The 23336-nt window shown below is 50.6% G+C and overlaps 1 long non-coding RNA gene across 2 annotated transcripts in view; it reads left to right on the plus strand.

The window, feature by feature from the left end:
- Positions 1-23336, plus strand: part of LOC112670446 (uncharacterized) — a 65696-nt gene that overhangs the window by 24751 nt on the left and 17609 nt on the right. Inside the window, exon 1 of one of the 2 annotated variants that reach the window (XR_004805893.2) lies at positions 9464-9649. The exons of the other annotated variant lie outside the window; for it this stretch is intronic. This is a non-coding gene — a long non-coding RNA (uncharacterized LOC112670446). Of the gene's footprint in view, positions 1-9463; positions 9650-23336 lie in introns of those variants that run through there. 2 annotated transcript variants of the gene reach the window in all.

Consider the following 23336-nt stretch of genomic DNA (forward strand, 5'->3'; position numbering starts at 1 on the left):
TGCTTTCCCTTTGCAGTCTGACAAAGTCCTATTCATGTAATGCTCAGCTTTATCTCTTCCCCTTCAATGTCAAGTTCATATTTTTAATGAACCTGAGTTTTGAGTATGCTCCAGTGAAGCCTGGCATGGAGAAATGGGAACTGGGAGGTCGGAGTGAAGGGTAATGGGTGCATCTCAGCGTTCTCAGGGGTTTCTGAAATTTTTTTTAAGATTTTATTTTTTTTTATATGAGAGAAAAAGAGAGAGAGCACTAGCAGGGGGACGGGCAGAGGCGGAGGGAGAAGCTGACGCCCCGCTGAGCAGGAAGCCTGACTTGGGGTTCCAACCTAGGACCCCAGGATCATGAACTGAACCAAAGGCAGATGCTTAACCGGCTGAGCCACCCAGATGCCCCTTCTGATTGTTTTACAACACTTTTTTAACTTTATAATTTTAATTCAGTGAAAATGTAAAAATGTTAATCTAAGATTTCCTGGATGATCATTCGAAGCTGTCATAATATTTTCATGCTGGCATTTACAATTTTTGTACCCAATCCCATTTGTGCCAAGTGAAAGTCAAATGAAGTCACAGTGGTTGTATGAATGAAGCTTTGTAGCTTCAAATAAGGAAGTTTGAGTGGGGGAGAACTGTGTCCTCTTCCAACGTGGAGCTGGGGAAGCACGCTGGAGGCCAAAGAACTTGCACCTGTACCACTGCACTTTCACATCGGCATTAGCAGGGTTCTCCAGAGAAACAGAACCAATAGGATATGTAAAGATATATAGAAAGAAGTTTATTATGAGGGGCTGGCTCATATGATTATGGAGGCTGAGAAGTCACATGACTTGCCATCTCCAAGCTGGAGGCCCAGAGAAACTGGTTGTGTGGTTCCAGTCCAAACCCAGAAGCCTGAGAACCAGGGGAACCAATGATGTAAGTCTCACAGACTGAGATCTGATGCCTGAGAACTGAAGTGCGGATGCCCAAGGGCAGGAGAACCTGGATGTCCTAGCTCAAGGAGGGAGCAAATTCACTCTTCTTGCACATTTTTATTCTATTCAGGCCCTTGATTAATGGGATGATGCACTCCTGCATTGGTGAGAGCAATTTTTTCAAAAAAACTCATCTACTGATTCAAATGCTAATTTCTTCTGGAAACCTCATTACAGACACACCCAGAAATCATCTTTGTGTGTGTGTGTGTTTGTTGTTGTTTTTTTTTTTTTTTTTTTTTTTTTTTTTTTGTGTTTGTTTGTTTTTACCAGCTCTCTGGGTACCCCTTAGCCTAGTCAAGCTGACATGTAAAAGCCAGATATGCCATGGTTCAGCTGAGTTGCATACTTTGCAACTTGTAGCTTATTAAATGTAAGTAAAGTAGTAAATTTACAACAAAGAAGTTTTCTTCTGTGAATACAGACAATAGTAGGATTAAATTCAATGCAGATTCAAGAGTGTCATAATGATAATCTCATGTTCAACTGAATTAGACAGTTTTACAGTGTTATCAGATGATACATCACTAAAAGAGGCAGCTGAGAATTGCATGTGGCAAGTTTTGGTTAAGTGTGAGGTTTTATTATTCTGAACTAGGAGGCAAAACCTTATAATCATGAGTATCATTTTGAACAGCACTCTTCCATAAGTAAGCGCTCTCTGAATTAGTATTCTCAAAGTCAAAATACAAAGCCAGCAATTAAATAAGAACCAGTCCTGAGGCTCTCTCTTTCTATTATTAAAGAGCACTAATTCACTTTCAGCAAAAACAGTATCATTGAATTGGTGTTGCTAATTTGAAAATTATTTGGCTTTTCAGGAATTTTTTCGTGGCATGCAATTTAAAAATTTGCCTGGGTGTTTATAAATTTAAAGCATTTATACCAACTTTTATGTTTATGCATTTTTTTTAAAGATTTATTTATTTATTTGTTTATGATAGACAGAGAGAGAGAGAGAGACAGAGAGGCAGAGATGCGGGCAGAGGGAGAAGCAGGCTCCATGCCGGGAGCCTGACGTGGGACTCAATTCCGGGTCTCCAGGATCAGGCCCTGGGCCTAAGGCAAGCGCTAAACCGCTGAGCCACCCAGGGATCCCTGTTTATGCTTTTTTTTTTTTTTTTTTTAAAAAGGTTTTATTTATTCATTCATGGGAGACAGAGAGGAGAGAGGCAGAGACACAGACAGAAGGAGGAGAAGCAAGCTCCATGCAAGGGACCTGATGTGGGACTCAATCCTAGGATTCCAGGATCACGACCTGAGCTGGAGGCAGATGCTCAACCACTGAGCCACCCAGGCGTCCCTTTTATGTTTACACTTATTCAAGTAACCTTATAAAAATTTTAAGTCACCCTGGAAGGTCTCTGAAATTTTTTTCCTTTTAGGGGACTATTTGTTACTCTGGCTTGAGAAAAACTATGATTTGGAGGGAAGATACTTGTATTATGTACAAATTATTGGCACTACAAATTTGTCTTCTTTTCTCCTCTGATTAATTTTATGCCTTCTAAACTTAGCTCCCCAAGTATTTATCATGCTTTTTTGGTGTGCTCCATAGCACCTGGCACAATATCGGGCACATAATAGCTGGTCAGTAAATCCTGGCAAACGGGAATGGTCTGGGCTCTGTGAGTGCCATGAAACTGGGAATGGAGTCAAAAGAAGTCAAGTGATGTGCATCCCTATCTTGCAGAATTTTTTAGCTAGACTGTAAGTTCTGGTAGCCTAAGGGTGCCCACATACCGGGGAGGTGCTCCATCAAAGCTTAGAAAGTAAAAATGTCTTATCCTCGGTAAAAGGAAGGAAAAAATGAACAATGATCTTCAGAGACCTATGCCTGTACACCCAGGGCCTTACTGCTGCTGTACACCTATGAGGTGCCTTAACATCTGTACTTCCAAGTACATGTGTGCGCACACACGTGCACACACAGATACACGCTCTCTCTCTTTGCAAGGCAATATGACAGTCCAAAATAGAACACTGCAATGGGGTAGGCCATCTGAAGCCGTGTCCCCAGAAGGCCTTCCCTGCATCTGGAAATCTGACCTGAGCAGCTCAAAGGGGGTAACCCAATCCTGGTCACATTTTCAGTGACTTCTCAAGTATCAGCTGCCTTCCTGATGCATCCCCGGGGCTGAATTTCCCTATGGACCATTTCAGAACCAGAACCTGTCAGTATGGGATTAACTGTGACTGAAATTGTAGGCATCTGGGGCAGCTCGGCCCTCCAGGAGGTCGGCCTCACCGCCGCCAGTCAGGGGCCACGCGACTCTGAGCCGATGCACCTGCTGGGTGGAGGCCAAGAGTGGGATCTGTTTCCTAAGATGCGGAAATAGAGCAAGAGGGAGATGCCAGCTTCCCCCTGCCCACCGGAACTCCAGGGCTTAGGGTCAAGACTGGCGATAGGGCCAGGCCCTCTGTGGGTGGGCCCAGGAATCTGAATTTTAACAAGATTCTCCAGGAGAGTCTGGTGCCCACCACAGGTGGAAACCTGTGAGCTTATTAAGGCTGTTAATGCTGTTGGCCTTTCCAGCTGAGGTTCCAGTGTGATCTCCTCCGGTGGAGGGCTTCCCCCCGACCCGCCCCCCAGATTAGAATGGTCAGGAACTAAGCTGTGGCCTCCCTAACCTCCCTCCACCACCAAACCCCTACTTGTTGCTGCTGCTGCAGACCTTGGGGCCGTGGGGCTACGAGCTGCTCTGACATGTGTATACCAGTCTCCTGATTTAAAATGACCTCCTTGGGGATCCCTGAGTGGCTCAGCGGTTTAGCGCCTGCCTTTGGCCCAGGGTGTGATCTTGGAGTCCCAAGATCGAGGCCCGTATCGGGCTCCCGGCATGGAGCCTGCTTCTCCCTCCTCCTGTGTCTCTGCCTCTCTCTCTATGTCTATCATAAATAAATAAATAAATAAATCTTTAAATAAAATGACCTCCTCATGGCCAGGGCCTTGCCCTTCGTCCTGGCTGCCTCCGTCCCCTGCAGCTGGCAGCTGGCTCCCCTTCCTTTGCATGGGTCCCGCGCCAGCCAGTGGTGGAGGGAGGAAAGAGCTACAGTGGCTGCTGTCGAGTCCGTCTCTGGCCCGTGTTATGGGCCGCGAGGATCGTCTGGACCGAGGCAACCCCGATGGTGATCAGCAGGCCAAGGGCAGGTGCCCAGGATGACTCTTCTCCGGGATCGGCTCCGGGATCACCGAGGGAGGACAGGATCGGAATCCTCTCCCGCCTTTCCACTCGCCTTCCTGCCTCTGCCTTCCCTGCCGGCTTCCCCTTCTCCACGAGCCACTGCGTTCTGGAGCCGACCCGAGTCGAGACAGTGTAGCTGCGCCTTCTTATCCGTAGGCTTAAGAGGGCAGATCCCCTTCCCTGGACCTCAGGGCTGGCAGAGGAATTTGGCCTCATCACGTCCCTAATTCAGGGTGCTTGTCACCCCATAAATAACCCTTATGATCCTGAAGGGCAAGTATAGCCATTCCAGAAAAAACCAACCTGAGCACAGGAAGACTGGGCCTGGACAGCCAGACAGCGTCTCACTTTTGGCAGCGAGGAGCCTCCCTTTCTCCTTCTCTTTCCCATCACCATCAAGTCTACCAGATGTCTGGACTTCCGGGTGCTTTCGACAAATCCAGGACCCACTGTAAGCTGGCTTCTCAGTACAGTCACCCAGGGAACTTTTGAAAGGGACACTGGCCTGCTCCTCGAGACTGTCATTCAGGCAAGCTGGGACTGGGCCCTGACATCTGTATTATTTTCGGTCGTGATGAGCTTGGGAAGCACAGCCGTGGGTACAAAGGACGACGACACCACCCTGGCCTCCGGGAGCTTGCGGTCTCGTTGGGGTGGGCGCATTAGATACTGGAGCACAGTGTTCTAGCAAGTTAATTGAACTGCGAGAGCCCGTGTTGGGAAAAAGAAGCGGTAGGGCACAGGCCAGTCTTTCCACAGTGTGTCATTGTGGGGTATTTGTTTATTAAAGATTTTATTTATTTATTCATGAGACACACAGAGAGAGGCAAAGACACAGGCAGAGGGAGAAGCAGGCTCCCCATAGGAGCCCGATGCGGGACTCGATCCCGGGACCCCAGGATCACGCCCTGGGCCAAAGGCAGGTGCTCAACCCCTGAGCCATCCGGGCGTCCCTGATTGGGGCTTTAGATGTGAAATCCCCTTACTTCCCAGACCCTTCATAGGCCGCTTGTTTTGTCAAGGATCGGAGAAGGTGAGCTGCATGATAGGCTCAGAGGCTCACTGAGCTGGGAGGTGTCCTATCTAATCCCAAGCCCCTGGTTTATAGTTGAAGACACTGAGTTCCAGAGAGGTGAGGTGACCTGCCAGAGGCCACACAGCCAGCTGCCGGAATTGCTGGGTTAGCTCAACACCCCACCCACAACTTCATCTCCGGGCCCTTCCACAGAACCTGCTCTGACCACCCCCCAACCCTACTCGGCGGGTTCCACAGGACTCTAGTACTTTGGGCTCTGCCTCTCACGGCTGCCAAGTGATGGAAATCCACAGGAAGACCTAGACTTGGGCCCAAAATGACTGCTAAGTGTGTCTCTTACACTGGGGTTCTGAGCCATCCTGAGGGCATTGGGGGCAGAGCTGGCCGCACTGAACAGTATCCCTCCCCCACCCTAACCTGTAGTAATCCCGCTCTGGGAAAACCTAGTTAAAATAAACATCCACAGCAACACTGAAGCCAAGAGTCGACATTTGGCCTGGTCGTCAGTAGAACTGCTGGGGGAGAAGAGAGAAGCCAGATGGAAAAACAGCCTCAGAGATGAGGAAGTGAGTGGGAGTGGGGAGTACGGAAAAGAACAAGCACTATTGTTTGGAAGCTGAAACAATTGTCTCTCCTTTGTCTGTGGTGACGCAGGAGAGGGTGCTGGGAGATGAGGTTTCTCTTCTTTTTCTAGAAAGTCTGTTCTCTGAATCACCTCCTTCATCCTCCTGTTGGTGTCTTGGGTGATATGACCCCAAACAGTTACACCAAGGTGCTATGCTCTAGGGAGGGCTCTGCTGCCTCTAATCTTTCCCGTGGATTATAGATTTTTACATTTTTCACCTTTATAATGTAGAGCAGTATAATCAGCTTTTCATCAGGTCCAGAGACTGAAAGGGAGGGGCCTAACTTTACAAGTCAATGACACACACACACACACACACACACACACACACGAATCAAAGACCAAGAAAGCAAATGGGCATCTCCATGAACTAACTAGAAGATTTTTCTACCTCTTGGTATTTGAATACAGAAGGAAAATTGCTAGGACAAGGGCATTTGTGAATTATGTCTGCCATATTTCCTGCTGTCAGGACTTACCTTGTTTTCTCCCTTCAAACCAAAGTTCTTCCAGCCGGGGACACTGGGAGACAACTTGCAGGTTCTGAGCACCCTGTTCGCAGTCAGAAAATGCCAAGGGCTCCTAATGCAGGAGCCCTAAAGACCCAACATCTAGCCAACCTTGCGCTAGGCTGCTTTGATCTTGTGTGGTAGGGTAACTAGGCTTTTTCCTCTTCTTTTTTTCACTCCTTTTAAGTGAAGTGTAGTTGATGACGTTCTAGTACTTTCAGAGGTACAACACAGTGATTCGGCAAATCTGTATGTCATGCTCACAAGTGTAGCTACGGCAAAGCCGTTGGCTACCTCCCCTGGGCTGAGCCTTTTTTCCCCGTGACTTGTTCATCCCACACCTGGAAGGCCCACCTTCCCCTTTGCCCATTTTGCCCATCCTGTACCCCTTAGACTCACTAGGTTTCTGCCTTGTACCAGGAACTCTGCACCCACCATCCACCACTGCTCTTTCATGGAGCTGGTTTTCTGTCCTGTGGCCTCAGTCCAGAATTTCTGGCTGGCTCGCTTACCTTCTGGTCCTGCCCAGGGGCTCTGAGGTGTTCCTGTCATTTCTTCTCAGGCTCTGTGAATCCAAACCCTCTGGCTAGAACTCTTGGTTATAAAGCCCCGTTGACTGTCTAGGTTGTTCTATTACGAATCAGGAAAGTCGTGTTGCATCTGTGTTGGACTGAAGAATGGCCCCCAAAGATGTCCATGCCCTCATCCCTGGAGCCTCCGAATGAATAGTTTGGATTATGTGCAGGTGCAATTAAGATGACAGACTTCAAAACAGGGAGATTACCATGGAAGATTGGGCCCCGGTGAGCCCAGTGTAATCGTGGGAGCTCTTAAAAGCAGAACTATCTCTGGCTGAAAGGGAAGAGGTGAGAAGGAGGTGGGGGAGGAGGGGGAGGAGAGGAGGAGATAAATTCCAAGCCCGGGGAGGGTTTGCTGCACCACTGCTGTTCTGAGATGTAGCAAGGACCGGAGAAAGGCCTCCACGAGGCACGTGTGGTTCCAGCTTCCAGCCAGCAAGGAAATGGGGACCTCAGGCCCAGCACTGTGAGCAACTGATCTTATTTATCTAACAACTTGAGTGGGTTGGGAGTCGTTCTCCCCTAGAGCCTCCAGGGGGAACACAGCCCAGCCCATAGCTCGATGTTAGCCCAGTGGGACCCGTGTGGGGCTCGTAACCCACAGAAACTCTGAGATAATAAATTTGCATTCTCTTAAGCCACAAACTTTGTGATGGTTTGTTATGAAAGCAACAGAAAATGAACAGGACACCTCGCGGTGGTACTGATGCAACACAAACGCAGTTACAGGGGAGGCGAAAGATCCGCAGCAATCCTGTTGAAATCACCGGCCCCCACCGAGGTTAGGGAGGTGCTCACTCATCAGACTCCCGAGGTTCTGGAATCATCCCCCTCTCCCCCCATCTCCCAAACGTCTCAGTACTTCTTCTCGGGCCTCGTGTCTTCTCACCCAGGGGTTCCCTAGTGTCGCCACAGGTGGGCAAGGATCGTGAGGAGATGAGCAGCTTGCAGTAATACCTTCTATTTCATGATCACGTATCGTGGTTCCTTAGCTTTACAGTCGCCGTTTCATTTTCGGTCCACAGCAGCCACGTGGGAAAGTTACTATGGTCCTCGTTTTCCAGAGAAGGACGTGGATTTTAAGCTCAGGGAGGGCAAGTGACTTGCCTCAGGCTGTCCGCTCCTTGAGGGGCTGGGACCTGGGTTCGAACCCAAGGTTGTCTGTCATCGAGGCCCTGCCCTCCTTCCTTTCCAGCTTCCCCTTGTTCTGCTCCCCTCCTCGCCCCCTCCCTTGGGCCGCTCCAGGGAACTCTTGGTTTTCCCTAAGCCCGTGTGACACTGCCCACATCTGCTCTCCTGGCCGGTGGAGCCCTCGGCCCAGGTCCCTTGTCTGCCCATTCTGGTCTTGAGGTCTTGACCTTAAGAAATTTCTTCTTTTCTTCTTTTTTTTTTTTTTTTTTTAAGATTTTATTTATTTATTCATGAGAGACACAGAGAGAGAGGCAGAGACACAGGCAGAGGAAGAAACAGGCTCCATGCAGGGAGCCTGACATGGGACTCGATCCTGGGACCCCAGGGTCACACTCTGAGCAGAAGGCAGATGCTCAACCACTGAGCCCTCCAGGTGTCCTTGAGGTCTTGGTTTTAATGTCCCTTCTCAGGGGCTGCTCTGAGTGGTCCCTCCTCTGCTCCAGCATGGCATATCACTCGTCCCCAGCCCTTCCCAGGGGTCCTAATGATGTGTGCATCTGGCTGTCTGCTCTTGGGGTTGCTTGTGGCCCTCCACACTGAGGTGCTGAGGGCGCTGCTGGGCTCCGGATGGGGACTCTGAGGCCTGGCGCAGCACCTCAGCACGTGCTGTACACACGGACTGAGGGAATATTCTGTTCGGTCTTTTCATTGGGGTTGGGGGGCAGCTCAGCTTGCGAGGTGCGTGGGCCCAGGCGTGAGTGCACAGGAGACCTCGCAAGACAAAAAGAATACCCGGTGTATTTCTGGAAAGTAGGTATTGCATTCAGGTGTGTTTTCAGACCCTCTGGGTTTCCATGAATGGGCTTTGGTTATAGGTAGAAGAGTCTGGAAGCTGTTTACCTTTCAGGCCCTTAAAGGAGGCACGAAAGGAGGTTCTTCTGGGGACAGAGAAAGGAAGGGAATGCGATGTGGCATCTGGAGAGCAGCTTGGCCCCAGACACCATCCTTCCAGGCCCTGTGGCCGTGGCCTCTGAAGAGCTTACGGACAGAGTGGCTTCCAGAGAATTCCAGGGACTCTCGAGTTAAGCAGAGGGGCAGTCAGCTGGGCTCTTCACAGAGGTAAACAAGTGGCTCCAAGTTGTGGGGAAGCTGTGAGGCCTCCACCCTCATTTCCCTTGCCCAGGAGCTCTCCTGCACCACACTTAAAACCAACCAATCCGCTGACGCCCTGGAATCCCAGCCCCAAGTAACACTGGGTCATGAGCAGCTTGCAGGCCTCTCACTGGCTCCTGGGCGGCCCAAGGTCACCACATCTATGTAAGACAGGCCAAGGCTGTGCCCGCCCACCGTCTGGGGTGGTTGCTAACTGCTGATCTAACAATGGTGGCCTGAGCTTAAATTTGGGTCCCATGAAATGAAACTTCCATCTCCTCCTGCAGAGACAAAACAGGCCAATTGCCCATAGAGGATGGCTCTCCTGTTGGATGGCAGGGATTACTAGAAATTTCCATGCCCATGCTGACAAGCGATCGATCCAATCTGTGGTTTTCATTTTTGCAACCTGGTTTCATCTTTGTGCTAAAACAGCGTCACACTAGTAACAAGGCCCAGGTGAAGTGGCAGATGATGGGTGGTGATGGGTGGTTATGGGTAGTGATGGGTGGTGATGGGTGGTTATAAGTGGTGATGGGTGGTGATAGGTAGTGATGGGTGATGATGGGTGGTGATAGGTGGTGATGAGTAGTGATGGGTGGTGAGGGTGGTAATGGGTGGTGATGGGTGATGATGGGTGGTGATGGGTGATGATGGGTGGTGATGGGTGGTATTAGGTGGTCAGACTAAATGCCTTGGAGTGTTGGCGTATTTCTCACAGGGAGGGTGCCCCCTCGCTCCCCGCCCCAGCAGGGCTGGATCAGCCACTTCTGGAGGAGCTGTTGCTCCTATGAACATGCGCAGAGGGGAGTCCAGCTGTGCCATGCTCTGGGGGGCATGGGAGAAGCAGGAGGGAGAGACGGGGACCTGGTTTCCTGGGGTGCCATGAAGGGCCAGGCGTGGCTTAAGGCACTTGGCGAGGACGGACCTGGTATAGTCCGTGACAGTCCCTCGTCCCGTGGGAGCCCTGGAGCCATCCGCCTGGGAAGGGGAGCAGGAGGCCGAGTCTGGCCAGAAGATGGAGTTTCGAGACCCTCGGATCCCCAGTGACCGGGGAGACAACATGTTCATGATTCCTGGGTGGCCCAGGGAGTCCGAATCCAGGGTGGGGACTCCGTCCTGACCTGCAGGTCGCAGAGGCCCTCTGTGGCCTCGGTCATGGGCTGGAGACGCCAGGCAGGCCTCGGTGCCAGGAGCAGCGGGTCTCGAGCCAGGGCGGATCAGAACCACACAGGCTGGGCCCCCCAACCCGGGTTTTCTGGGTGGGGGGCAGGGCTGAGAACTTGCATTTCTCACAAGCTGCCAGGCGATGCTGATGCTGCTCCAGGGACCTGGCTCCGAGGACCAATGTTCTAGAGCCCCTGAGAAGGAGGGCCAGCTCCATAAGGGAACCTCTGCTTTCTGAAAGTTCGAGTTCCGCTGCTTTGCTTCTACTACATTAGTACCTGTTCTCACCTACGGAAATCTGGAGAGGATTCTTGCTTCTAGGGAAGGTCTTAAAGGGGAATTAGCCTTCAGCAGTGGCTTTGCATGGGCTGTATAGAACCAGTAGCGCCTGAGATCTGGGACAGGGGTGCCACCAAGCTCCCTCCCTGCGAACCACACTCAGCATCTCCCCCGATCACGCTGCCAGCTTTGAACTGCCTTTGAGCATCTGTGGTTCCTCTCGATTTATTCTGTGCATCTGTTAGCAAGATGTGCCCTAAGGTATCAGAAAAGCCTAAGAGAGGTGATTTTTTTTGGGGGGGGGTGTCTGGGAACGCTTAACATTTTTTCCATATAAATTAATGGTACTGGAATTGCTTCTTTGCTTTATGCCACTTTGGCTAAGGGAAGGATTCCTAGGAATGCCCTACTTTTTGATAGCGGGGGACAGCTGCTCTTGCAGAGGGCCAGGTTTTTCTAGGGAGGGGTTGCTCCTTGCCAGGGCTGGACCACAGAATCCTCCAGGCCAACCCTCCTCTGTTCGTCCTTGCTGACCAGGCTGCCGGGGCTAGCCTGGACAACAGTGGATAATCTTCTTTTTCTGATGCTTTATGATTCCATCCTCTCAGTACTTTGCACAGCTTTTTAATTTCCCTCTTATTAAAATAAAAAGGAGGAGGATCCTGCCATCCTTGAAGACAGATGCCTTTTCAGCTTCACTTTGGGTGGGAGGCTCTTAGCCACCTACAAAATGAGCATCTTAGAGAGCCCCTGTCTCTTGTGTGTCTGGCAGGGGAGCCAGTGAATAAATGGCCACTGTTCTCATAGGTCAGGCCAAGACTCCAGAGTCCAGCAGCCTGGACCTTCTGGCCACTACCGTTCCGATGCCAAATGTTTTAGAGCAGCACCCAGGGAGACGCTAATGGAGGTGGGTGAAAGACACTACGATCTTGGCAGATGTTTGGTTAGATGGGGGTAAGGCAGGCAATAGAAAATGGAATGTGTGGGGGCTTCTCTTTTCACATCTGGGAGGAAACTGTCTTCTGTAGCAACAAGCTTCTTTCCATGTCCTAGTTTTATAAACTGATCCTACTGGATGGAAGGATGAAGGTTATTGTCCAGGGCATGGGCTCAACCCTTTCATGTCCCCTTTATTTAAAAGATTTATTTATTTATTTGAGAGAGAGCGAGAGAGCGAGAGAGAGCATGTACACATATGAGTGGGGCAGAGGGGTGGGCAGGTGGGCAGAGGCAGAGAGAGAAGCAGGCTCCCCCCTGAGCTGGGAGCCCAACTCAGGGCTTGATCCCAGGACTCTGGGATCCCAGGATCATGACCTGAGCCAAAGGCAGATGCCTAATCAACTGAGCCACCCAGGCATCTCTCTGCGTCCCCTTTATACAAAGGGCACAGAGCCTCTACTTGGAGGGGAGAGGGCCCTTGGAGTGTTTGGTGCCCGGCCCAGGGCCCGCACTCCATGCCCGGTGGCTGCTCTGCTTGTGGCTCCTAGGTCCAAGCAGGCCTTTGCCGTCTGGGGGTGTCCGAGCCTTGCTGTGCCCAGGAACGGGGTCTTTGGGTTCTCTCTGAGCAGGACCAAGGCAGGTGCAAGCAGCAGCTTTTGATTCCTGGCTGGAAACCGAGCAGCCACACGGGGCTACAAAGGCTAAGAGGGGCTGTTAGTGTGAAGTCCCTGTGCAGCGTGTCGGTGGCTCGGGGGAAACCAGCCCCTTGCCCCCCCAGAACTCCGAAGCAGCAGGAATTTGGGCACCAGGCCCTCTTCCCTCCTGTCTCATCTCTGGCTTTGCACGATGCCTTTGGGGCAAGCTTACATTGCTGCGCTGCTGTTGCTTTGGTGGCAGGTGGAAGGAAGGATGACACGTGAGGCCGTGGGGGGCTGTCTCCAGCCATTTCCGCACCCTTCTCTCGGCACCCACTGAAGAGCGGCGGGGCCCTGGAGCTCTCAGAGGCTGTGGACATAGGCTGGCGGGTCCTGTGGTTCTGATCTACCATTTGGCCACTTTCTTGCTCCAGGGAGGCCCCTCCCCACCCACTGCTCTGCACTCCAGAGGCTCTTCTCCATCCATCCCGGTGGGTTTCACTTCAAAATGGGCTCTTGTCTCTCAGTCCTCCAGGCCCGGCCCTGTGGCTTCATTCAATGAGCCGAGCCGAGACCTTCGTATCAAGGCCACCCGGGCACGTAGCTGGTGCTGACAAAAGTGGGTCTCTGGCTCTTCGCGTGCTCCCACAGGCTCCTCGGACCCCAGTGGCAGTGGCCTTGGGGCTTGGCCTGTGTTCGCACCGCGTGGAAGGTAGAGGTGAGGCTCCCACCCGAAGGCAGAGGAAGAGACCGGCGCTGTCTCAGGCAAGAGGGCAAAGCAGCTTCACGCAGAAGCCCTGATGGTGCGCTCTTGCGCTTCCTCCCTGGCTTCTTCTGCTCGGGGGTTGCATGTTTTAGTGGGAGACTTGTTTTTCTGAAAACAAAGTTACCTTACCATTTTCTGTGCCGGGAATGGCAAACACCAACCCTGGCAGTGGGTCTCCAGGCATGTGGATGGGTGTACGAGAGCAGCAGAGCTTGCAGGCTTGGGGGGTCCACACCTTCCTCCCCGCCGCTCCTTGGTGCTCTGTCTGGCTTTGTCCAGGGTTGGCCAGAGGCCCAGCGGGAGTGCTTTCTTTATCTTTCTTTCCAAAAGGGTCTGCGTGGACATTCTAGAATCTCCTGGGGAGTGGGTGTGGGGGCACTATCAAACATAAGGCCTTAGATACTTTGATACTCAGCTGACTCCTTCTCCCTCTCCTGTGCTACTGAGGATCGCTCTGTGTAACGGGAGCCGGTACGTGGGGAATGAGGAAAGGGAGAGAATGAATTGCCTGCCTCTTTCACTCCCTCCCCCCCAAAACAGTTACTGAGACCCTGCTATGGATCTGGCACTTTCTGAGGCACTGGGATATTGTCATGGAGAGGAGGCAGGAAGATAGTGTTTGCTGACATCCTTGGAAAGCTTGCCGTGAAGGTGAGCCTGTAAGACTCTGGTTGAGGGGGGTGGGGAAGCTGACCACCCCCCTCTGTTAACTTTGTAAGCCATTACTGTCTCTCCGGAGACGCCACCCCAGGTAAGATGCTTGGAATGGAGAGTGTTCAAGGTGCCTCTACCAGAGTTTTTCAACTCGCTTGACCAGAGCTAGGTGCCCAGAGACTTGAGTTATGGGTTTAATCCCCAGAGATAACAAGTAACCTATCAAAGAAGGGAAAACCATTCACAGGCAGATAGCTTGCAAATTATGGCTTTGATTTTGGGAGATGAGGTTCAGGGTAGCCCAACATACTCCTGGTGGAGTGGTGGTGGTGGTGGAAACAACTCAAATGGAAGTTAAAGATGTAATTTGAAGGTCTAGAGTGAGGCATATCCAGGGGAGCTGGCTGACCCAAAGGGGTGTCACAAAACGATAATGATGTTGACCTCCCCGAAGTCTAGGGTCTGCTCCTAGCCTTACAGACTCAAGGCTTGATTAAGTCAGCACCATGAAAGCAGATCCAATGCCTGAGAAAGGTTTGTTCCAACCAAATATATAGGTTTTTGGCTGAAAACAGAATGCCACTTTGTTGGTTTATACTGAAAAACACAGAAGTCCTGCAGATAAAATACACTCTGATGGCCTATACCTGTCTCTTCCCCTAGAACAGTCTTCAGGCCAAGTGTCAATGGTAGATTGCTTAGTGAACCTGGAATCAGACAAACGGAACTAGTTAGATGGTTTGGTGCTGACTAGCCTTAAGTTGTGAGAGTGCGATCAATCACAGCCACGTGTGGGATGTAGTGAACTTGCTCTGATGAACTCGAAACGGGCAGCCTATCATTCCTGAACACACGTCAGGTGGGGATGCCAACTCCATTTCTGATGGCGTGTTCTTGTTTCATCTATGTTATGCCTTCAATCCAGTCTTAGAGGGTTGGGAGTCATTCTCTTTCAGGAGACTTTGTCTCTACTGCAGTTCTTCTTACACAGAACTTATTTAATGGGCAATCTCACATCTCCTGGAGACTTTCTGTTGTCCCCACATACTGCCAAACAAGGAAACACTAACCTGTCATCATCATCAAACACAAAGACCAGGCCATCGATCACTAATTTTTTTTAGTTGGTTAAGACTTAAGTCAGAAATTCTTCTTCCTCTTAAGGATGGTGGAATTTGGTCAGTCAAGTGAAGAAGTCAGACTTAACCTAATGTATTTGATTAGTGAACTTCATGTCGCCAGAGACCATTCTTTTTGAGTTCTGAATGAATGAAGTTATCTTTCTCCATTGTCTTTAAGCTAGAAAAATTCTGGGAAGCTATCTGAGTGTGATGGTTAATTTTATGTATCAACTTGACTGGCCTTGGGATGCCAGATTAAGCATTATTTTGGATGTGACTGTGAGGGTGTGTCCAGATGAGATAAGCATTTGAATTCATGGATTCAGTAAATACATTGGGTGATGTCTACCATATTGAGGAGGACAACCTACTGTGGGAAAGTGAAAAGCGGAGGAAGGAGAAATTCACACCTTTTTTCCTGCCTCTCCTCTACGATTCTCTCATGCCCTTGACTGGGATTTATACTATTGGATCCCCCTGGTTTTTAGGCCTTTGAACTCAGTAATTTATACCACAATCTTTCTTGGGTTTCTGGCTTGCAGATGGCAGGACTTCTTAGCTGCCATATTGTGAGCATGTGTCTGTGGTTCTGTTTCTTTGGAGAATCCTGACTGATACACTCAAGGCTGGAAAACCCTCTACAAATTGGATTGGGAATTCCAGATTATGGGGCTATGTTTTAGGGACTCAGAACACAGACTCCTTATAGACGTACAAGAAGGCTGGGCTCCCCATGTTCTGCTGGGTTCTGCTTTGAGACTTGCCCAAGACAGTCCTACTTCTTTCCTTTATGGAGCCTTCGGGAACCCTGCCAGGAATATTAATGACTCTTACCTTGGGGAAAAACAGGATTTTGTACAACCACTCTCTCTAATCCTAGGAGGCTTTATCCTATAACCCAGGGGACATACTTAGGATAGATATACTGAAAAAAAAAATCTAGTCAAAGGTATAAAAATGAGCTCCCCTAGCCAATGAGTATTTTGTTTTTATCCATTCGATACATTTATCCAACACCAACTCCTAAGTTCTTTGGAGAGATGGAAATAGCATTCCTGCCCACAAGGAATGTATAATCTATTTAAGAACATAAGGCACAGGACCAAGATAGACAAAACTTTGGTTTAGACTTAGCAGATCTGGGTCCAAGGCACAGCTTCAACACTGCTTACTAGCTGAGCAACCTTGGGTAAACCTTGTAAGTTCTGAGTGTCAGGTTCCTCACTGATTCATTCACTAAGTATTTTGAGCCACTGCTATGTGCTAGGCACTGTGTTAGAAGCTAGAGCTGTGTCTTTGAAACTGATGTGCACATACCCTGCCCTCAAAAAGTTGTAAATCTCCAAATATTTGTAAGCTAAACTTACAGTGAAAGATGTTCAGGGGGTGGTGGGAGCACCTTGGAGGGGTTTAGCTCTAGTTATCTCTAGTTGTCTTGCTCCCTCCCAACTTAGAGCCTTCTATGACGTGGTTCCTGGGTCTGGAATATTCTCCAAACCCAGTCACTCTAATTGGCTTCTATTTATCCTTCAGATTCTGTGAAGATTTTTCTGACCACAGCTCTGATAGCTCTGGTCACAGTTTGTAATTACACATAATATTCTGAGATGAGGGAATAAATGATGATAAGCCAAGCCTGTGGGACGAACGTGGTCTGGTAAAGGAGAGCTGGGGTGGGGTGATGCTCTGGGAGGAGGAAAGGCATGGTGGGAAGGGATGGCATTTTTTTTTCTGAGAAAGTAGAGGTGGGAGTGGAGACCTCTTGGCAGGGGATATTAAGAAATTAGCCCGCTTGGGGTACCTGGGTGGTGGCTTAGTCACTTAAGCGGCTGACTCTTGATCTCAGCTCAGGTCTTGATCTCAGGGCTCTGAATCTAAGCCTTGCATGGGCTCCATCCTGGGTGTGGAGACTACTTAAAAAGGAAGAAGAAGAAGGAAGGAAGGAAGGAGGAGGAGGAGGAGGAGGAGGAGGAGGAGGAGGAGGAGGAGGAGGAATTAAAAGGGACCAGATCACGAAGCCATGTAGTGGGATCAGAACTTTATCTTGAGAGCAATGAGAAGCCATTGTGGGTTTCCAGGTAGGGGATCCCATGACCTGACTGGTCTCTTTCAACTAGCACATGGCAAACAGGTTGGAGAGGGTAGAAGAAAGACCAGAGTGAAGGAGACCAGCTAAGAGACTCTCTGTGATTGGGGCCCTCCTTAGGCAGCCCCGACATGATTTTTCCCAGGGCTGCTTGGGTCTCTGAAGAGCGGATCCTGACAGGTGCCCTGTGTTCCTCTCACTTTGCAGGCAGACCTGCATTTCTGCCTGGGTGTTCTCTTGAGTTCAGTACTTATTTCAGTCAAGGCCAAGTGTTCTGGGGAGGAAACCAGTCAGCCTGTGTTCATGTATTTATGCATCTTCTATCAGGTGCTAGGCACCGAGTGAAAATCCAGAAAACAGGCAGGTCAGGAAAATGTCTACACTCTAGGACCCTATCTCTCTGGCCCTGCGTTCAATGGCTGCTTGAGAAAGGCAGAGATTTGGGATGGTTGGAGCTGGCGTGGACATTTTCAAGCCTGCTGGCATATCTTGTCTTGATTGTCATCATCTGAGCCATTTCTCCACATGCACAGATGCCTGGGCTTTTTTTTTCTCCCTCGGTGGGTGACAGGCACATCTTGGCCAGGGGAGCTCAGACTCCTCAATTTCTTTTCCTGCGGAGGCTGCAGTTCCCACGGCGGCCACGATAGGGCGCCTGGGGGAAAATGCAGGGGGCCAGCCAGGCTTCCTGGGCCTCCGAGGATCAGATGGGCCCGAGCCTCCTCTGCCAGCGCCTGGGCCTGCTTGGCTAGGGGGGCTGTGGGGATGGGGCAGGAGTGCAGGACCCAGGCGGGGTGGTTGGGCATTGGTGGGCCGGGAGCTGCAGGTGCCAGGCGGCCCCACAGTGGACGGCTGGAGTTCCTGGGCAGTGAGGCTGTGGGGTGGGAGGCACTAGGGAGGCTCCTGGAAACAGTTATTTACAAAAGGATGTCCTTTGTCCTTGGGGCCTCCCATTTCCAAGCTGCTGCTTCTTCTTCTTTTTTTTTTTTAAATTTTTTTTTATTGGAGTTCAATTTGCCAACATATAGCATAACACCCAGTGCTCATCCCACCAAGTGCCCCCCTCATTCCAAGCTGCTTCTAAATAGATTCTTTAACTAGTCCTCAAAATGCATGCACCACGGGGCATCTTCCTTCCTGCTCCCATATCCCTAGAGATTTCCTATTTATGGAAAATACAAAGGCAGGGAACTGAACAGGTGTCTTCAATTCACACATTTGGGGAAGAAAATGTTTTTAAACCAATTAACTATAATCTGTTTAATTAGACCTCAAATCCTTACAGCCATCCCCCAAACTGATCTTCATTGGACCACGCCACATAGGACTCCTAAAGGATCCAAGCCCCCCGAAGCTTGACCTCCCCCTCCTTTGCTTCCCAAGCCTCCAAACCCTGGGAACTGCAGTCCCTTCTCTTACCCCCCTCTCCCACCTCCCAACCCCCCCAATAAACCTGCCCAGAGTCTCCAGGGACCAGCGGTATCTTTTCTGGGATCACCGGCAGGAATCATGCTAGCCAGGTGCTCCCTGAACACAGAGCTCCATCCATTTCCAGTCTAGCTTGATGTGATGGAACCCTAACTCCTCCTCTCGGATGGGGAACAGTAACGATGGTGTTAGGTGATAGGCCGAGGTTTTCCCCGGTGGCTTTGACTGGCACAATGCAGGGGGCCAGATGGGCCACATTTGTCATGTGTCTCTTCATTCCTATCCTCGCCAATACCTGAGGACTGAGGTGGCTGGTGCTGTTCTTAGAACACCAAGCTGACCATGTCCAGGTCCTGGAGTTGTTATTATGGCCAGTTCTAATTAGTTTCAATTAGAAGAAAACCATCCCGTGGACACAGATTTACTTGTGACATTACACATGTTCCCTGGTCTCAAAAGGGATGAGAACAGAGAGCCTGGCTGGTGGACTTCATCCTGATTCCTAGAAAAACCTCCCTGGAGAGTATGTCCTTTGGGGATCATTTTCCATAGTCTGGATGGTGCTCCATAGCAGAGTGCGAATGTGGGCTGTGGGAACGGTGGAGAGCTAAATACTTCGACCCAGTTGTTCTGACCTCCTGCCCCCCCCAGTCCAGGGGTTGTAAACTGGAAGCCAGGATGCTGAACCCGGTCTTCACGTGTGTTTTGTTTGACCAGCACATTTAAAAAAATTTTATTTATTTATTTATTTGAGACAGAGAGAGAGAGAGCACGCGTGTGCACAAATAGGTGGAGGGGCAGAGGGAGAGGGAGAAGCAGACTCTCCGCTGAGCAGGGAGCCGGATATGGGGTTTGATCCAGGACCCTGAGATCATGACCTGAGCCGAAGGCAGCCGCTTAACTGACTGAATGCCCCCCGCCCGCCGCCACCCCCCCTCCCCCCCCCCCCCCCCCCCGCCAGGTGCCACAAAGCGGCACAGTTTTTAAACTTGAATTTGAAGGCCTTCAGGTGACACATGTCTCTGGTTAGGGCATGACTCTAATGTTACTTTCTTGGCCCTTGTCATTTGACTTTGTCAGTCCTGTGAGCTCTGCGTCCAGTAGGGGACTGTGTGCACCATAAATCTGCTCACGGCTGACCCTTGTGTGCCCTTTCCGGACACCTTTGAAGACCATGGAAATGATTTCTTCCTGTGGATGGGCCAGCCGTTACCAGAGAGCCAGAGAGCTATCTTTCCTGGCATCCAGGGCTTGCACAGTGTGAGCCCCAACTCCAGGGCACAGTGTGCTGGGAGCCCCAGGGTGGGCAAGGCAACCCTGGCCGTAGGGAGGAGATTATGGAACCCAAAGGCCGAGGCCAGGAAGGTACGGGGAGTGCCAGGGGACCTTCACGGGGGACCCAGAGCCGCTGGGACAGAGGCCTGCTTTGGCCACTGCTATCTGTTCATTTTGTTTCTTTCTAAAATTCTCTCCCCAGAGATGCCACCTTAGCTTCTATCGGGCCTCAGTTTCCTCAGCAAGGAAGGCTCTGGGGGAGGCTCAGCCAGGAAAAGCAATGCCTCTCCAAATCTCCAAGTAGCCCGTGGTTACCTTCGTAACCTCCGGACTATTTTAATCCTGTAGATGGTGATGATGCATGTGGGGAACACTCCTGTTGTGGACTGAGGCAGTTGAGTGATAATTGCAGAGAAAGAGAGCGGAAGGCTCTTCCCACATGCTGTATTTCTTGCTGTCGCTCCCTATGCTAATGTGAGCCCCAGTGCTGTGTCTGGGGAGCCAAGAGGACAGAGCAGAAAGGGAGCACAGCAGGGGCTGGAGGGAGGAGTGGGTGAGCCCCGGGGGGTCTGGGCCCCGCCCACCCAGGAAGGGAGATGGGATTGCACAGTCCCAGGGTCGCCTGACTCCCTGGGGATGCCGGCAGGGTGCTTCCCGGGGGGAAGAGGGTGGTTATGCAAATAGCTCTCTGCCCACAAGATGGGGTGCCAGTTTTGCCGGCAGCCTTCTGAAACAAAGCCACGATGGAAAGTTCCTTCTGGTGTCAGCTCAAAATGTATTCTGCTGCAATGTAAGAAGGCTGAAGATAGACCAAATGGAGCAAGTACAAAATTATTTAACCTTTTTAGGTGAATCTGTCCCTCTCTGTGTGATTGCAGTTCATTAAAAATTCATTGTTCTTGAAATATCCACACACACTTCTCTGTAATAATGTGTAGGCCTTAGGTTAGCTTCTTGTCACCGCCTGATAGAGAATTTATTTAATGTTCAAGGAAGGTAGGAGGAGCCTGTGCATGGGGCTGGGAAGCCAGAGGGCCATTTACAGTCTTGTTGGGTTGAGGGGAACACACATGCCATCGTGGCAGGATGCTTCACCTGCAATAGAACGAATGTGAGGAGGTTATGGGTGACGGGTAGACGTGGCCACAGAGCATATGAAGGAGTGGGCAGTACGGGGAGAGGGCTTCCAGAGCGGTGGCGTGGGCTGGGGATTTGGTTCACCCCCAGCAGGCTTATACAAGGTGGGGCTCATAGAGTTTTCCATCAGGATCGCCAGGACAGGCGATGAGTGGGTGGGTGGACAGGCACCGGGATTGGAATCTCCAATGGTGGGCAGAGGATTTATCATTTTTAACAATCTCCCAGGTATTCTTATGGCCCTGGAGAGTGAGAGTCCCTGAGCTGTAGGGTGCTTGGCGTGGTGCAGTGGGAGAGGCTCGGCCTGGGCTGCATGGAGTACTGGCATGCTATCAGGCACCGTGGTGGCAGGGGGTACTTGTGGAGTCTAGATAGATGCTCTGTCCAATTCAAAAGCTCCCAAGCCCTGGGGTTACAGGGTCCGTTGTGTTCCCCTGGAGGAGGAGAAGTTAGGAGAAGGCCAGGTATCGGGGCCTCAATGCTTATGGGGGAACCCAGGTGTGTGGCAAGGATTAGATGAGCTGGTGGGTGCAAGGAGGCTCAGGCCTCCCTGGGGCAGTCATGAGGTTCGAGGTTCCATCTCCTGAGGGTCTGTGGCTCAAGCATCTCTTTCCTGCCTGGCTCAGGATGGGCTCCTGACTGGTGAGGCTGAGCCTTCAGAGGGAGGCTGCTGGAATGTAGGATGGAGCTGTAGGGCCGGGAGGCCCCAGACACCAGCGGGATGAGGGTGACCTTGGAGCTGAAGACTAGAGGTTTTAAGGAAAAGCTTTGCAGTGGAGCACTTCTCAGGTTCCTGAACGAACCCACAGAACATCCAGGCAGAGTCATAAATATTGTAACTGAAGTAATATTGTTGCGGGATGGAAGGTTCCTCCTTGGGCTTGCTTGAGTGGATAAAAGAGTCTGTAAGCCTTGAGTCTCTGAGCAGCCCCAATGATCCCCAGGAGAACCTTGACGTGGTAAGAGTTGTCGACAGGAACAGGGTCACATCAGACGAAGGGGGTGGCCCAGTAGGCTGCCTCTTCTGATCCTGGTGGGGAAGGCATCTCTCAGTTCTTAGTTCGTTCCTCACCTGCAATCAGGGCTGGCTTTAACGTTTATTTTTGGTAATTTCTACACCCAACATGAAGCTCAAACTCACGACCCCAAGATCCAGAGTTGCTTGCTCTTCCCACTGAACCAGCTAGGGCTGGCTTTAAGGAAAGATACTTCATTTCAGAGCAACTTATCTGGACCCCTATTGTTTTATAGCAAAATCCAAGGCTTCTTCAAAATGTTCACTTCTTTTGCTTATACTTTGCTCTTCAACCAATCCCCCAGTGAAATCCTATGGCAAGCCTGTCCAGATAGAGGGTATTGGACTCTGAGGATTCCGGTGTAAGGGAGACCAAATCCTCTCTCGCTAAAGGGCAGGACTCGGGTACCTCCAGCCTCTTGTTCGTATTGTCTTCTCAAACAATTCCTGGTGCAGAATAAAGGGTGATTTTCCTGGGACAAAACAAACAATGGCAGAGAAAAGCTCTGTTCTTTTGTATCACTTGCAAAGCATCCCCAAGCGCTGCCCCTCGGGTTAGCTTCTTTCATTGCACCCGGCACAATTTAGCCCGGGTGGATCCCGCCCACCCCACCGCCCCAATCCCCTGAAGCAGAAGCACCCCAGGGAACCAGCAGGACTTTGTATTGGCTCCTTTTGGTGCTTAAAGTCTGATTTGTGGAAACCCATTTTCTTGTGGTGCTGTCTATGAACTTGATTGTTAATGGATTTTGGGGGAAACTTCCCCTAACTCCCACTCTTGTGTAACCTGGAGATCTTGACCTCTAGTGTCTTCTGCTTCCTGGGCATTTGCTATGGGGGAGTTTGGCAGGTCCCACTAAACTGTAAGTCCAGGTTTCTGCTTCTCCTGCTCCCATCCTGTTTCTCAAATCCAAGAGAGCCCCAGTTTCTCTGGAGTGCTGTGCAAAAATAAAAGTGTGCTGATAGGTGGTACTCCTTGGGACTGTTTCTTTGAGCCCTCAGTTCAATCAGTCTGAAACAACCTAACAACCTAAGCCACACACACATACACACACACACACACACACACACATTTTCACAAGCAGGGAAGGAAGGCTTGAGCAGGCCAGGGAAGGAAGGCTTCTGAGGCTTTGGAGAAGATGATAATACCTGGAGGGTATGACACAGTTGACCCAACTGCCGACTGGAAGGTCATTGGGGCTCAATGAAAACACTGCAGGTCAAACAGTAGCATTTGGTTCCCAGGCTCCTCTGGGAAGACCTGGAAACTGATGATGCCAGCAATTCCTCCACCTAGCCTTCTTTCCAGCAAAACACCTTCAATTACTGTGACCTTTGTGTTACTCTTTATAACAAGATGAGCACCCTTCCTCTCTTAATCTTTTATTCTTCTGCAAGTAGTATCTGCATATATTATCACTGTATAAAGTTCAGAGAACACAGAAATCTATTGTCTTAGTCCAGATTCCCTAGAAAAATGAGCTGGAGGCCAAGCTTCCTGTGCTAATGCTTGAGGGGTGGGGGCAGGAGTCCCAGGGAAAAGAGATTGAGAGAAACCAGGACAGGAAGCCAAGAAAGAGGAAGATAAACACAAGGCAGCCATCACCCAGTTGGCCAAGAAAATAAGAAAACTCTCATGTTTGG

Source organism: Canis lupus, chromosome 16 (genome assembly GCF_003254725.2).
Source record: "Canis lupus dingo isolate Sandy chromosome 16, ASM325472v2, whole genome shotgun sequence".
NCBI classification, from domain to species: Eukaryota; Metazoa; Chordata; class Mammalia; order Carnivora; family Canidae; genus Canis; species Canis lupus.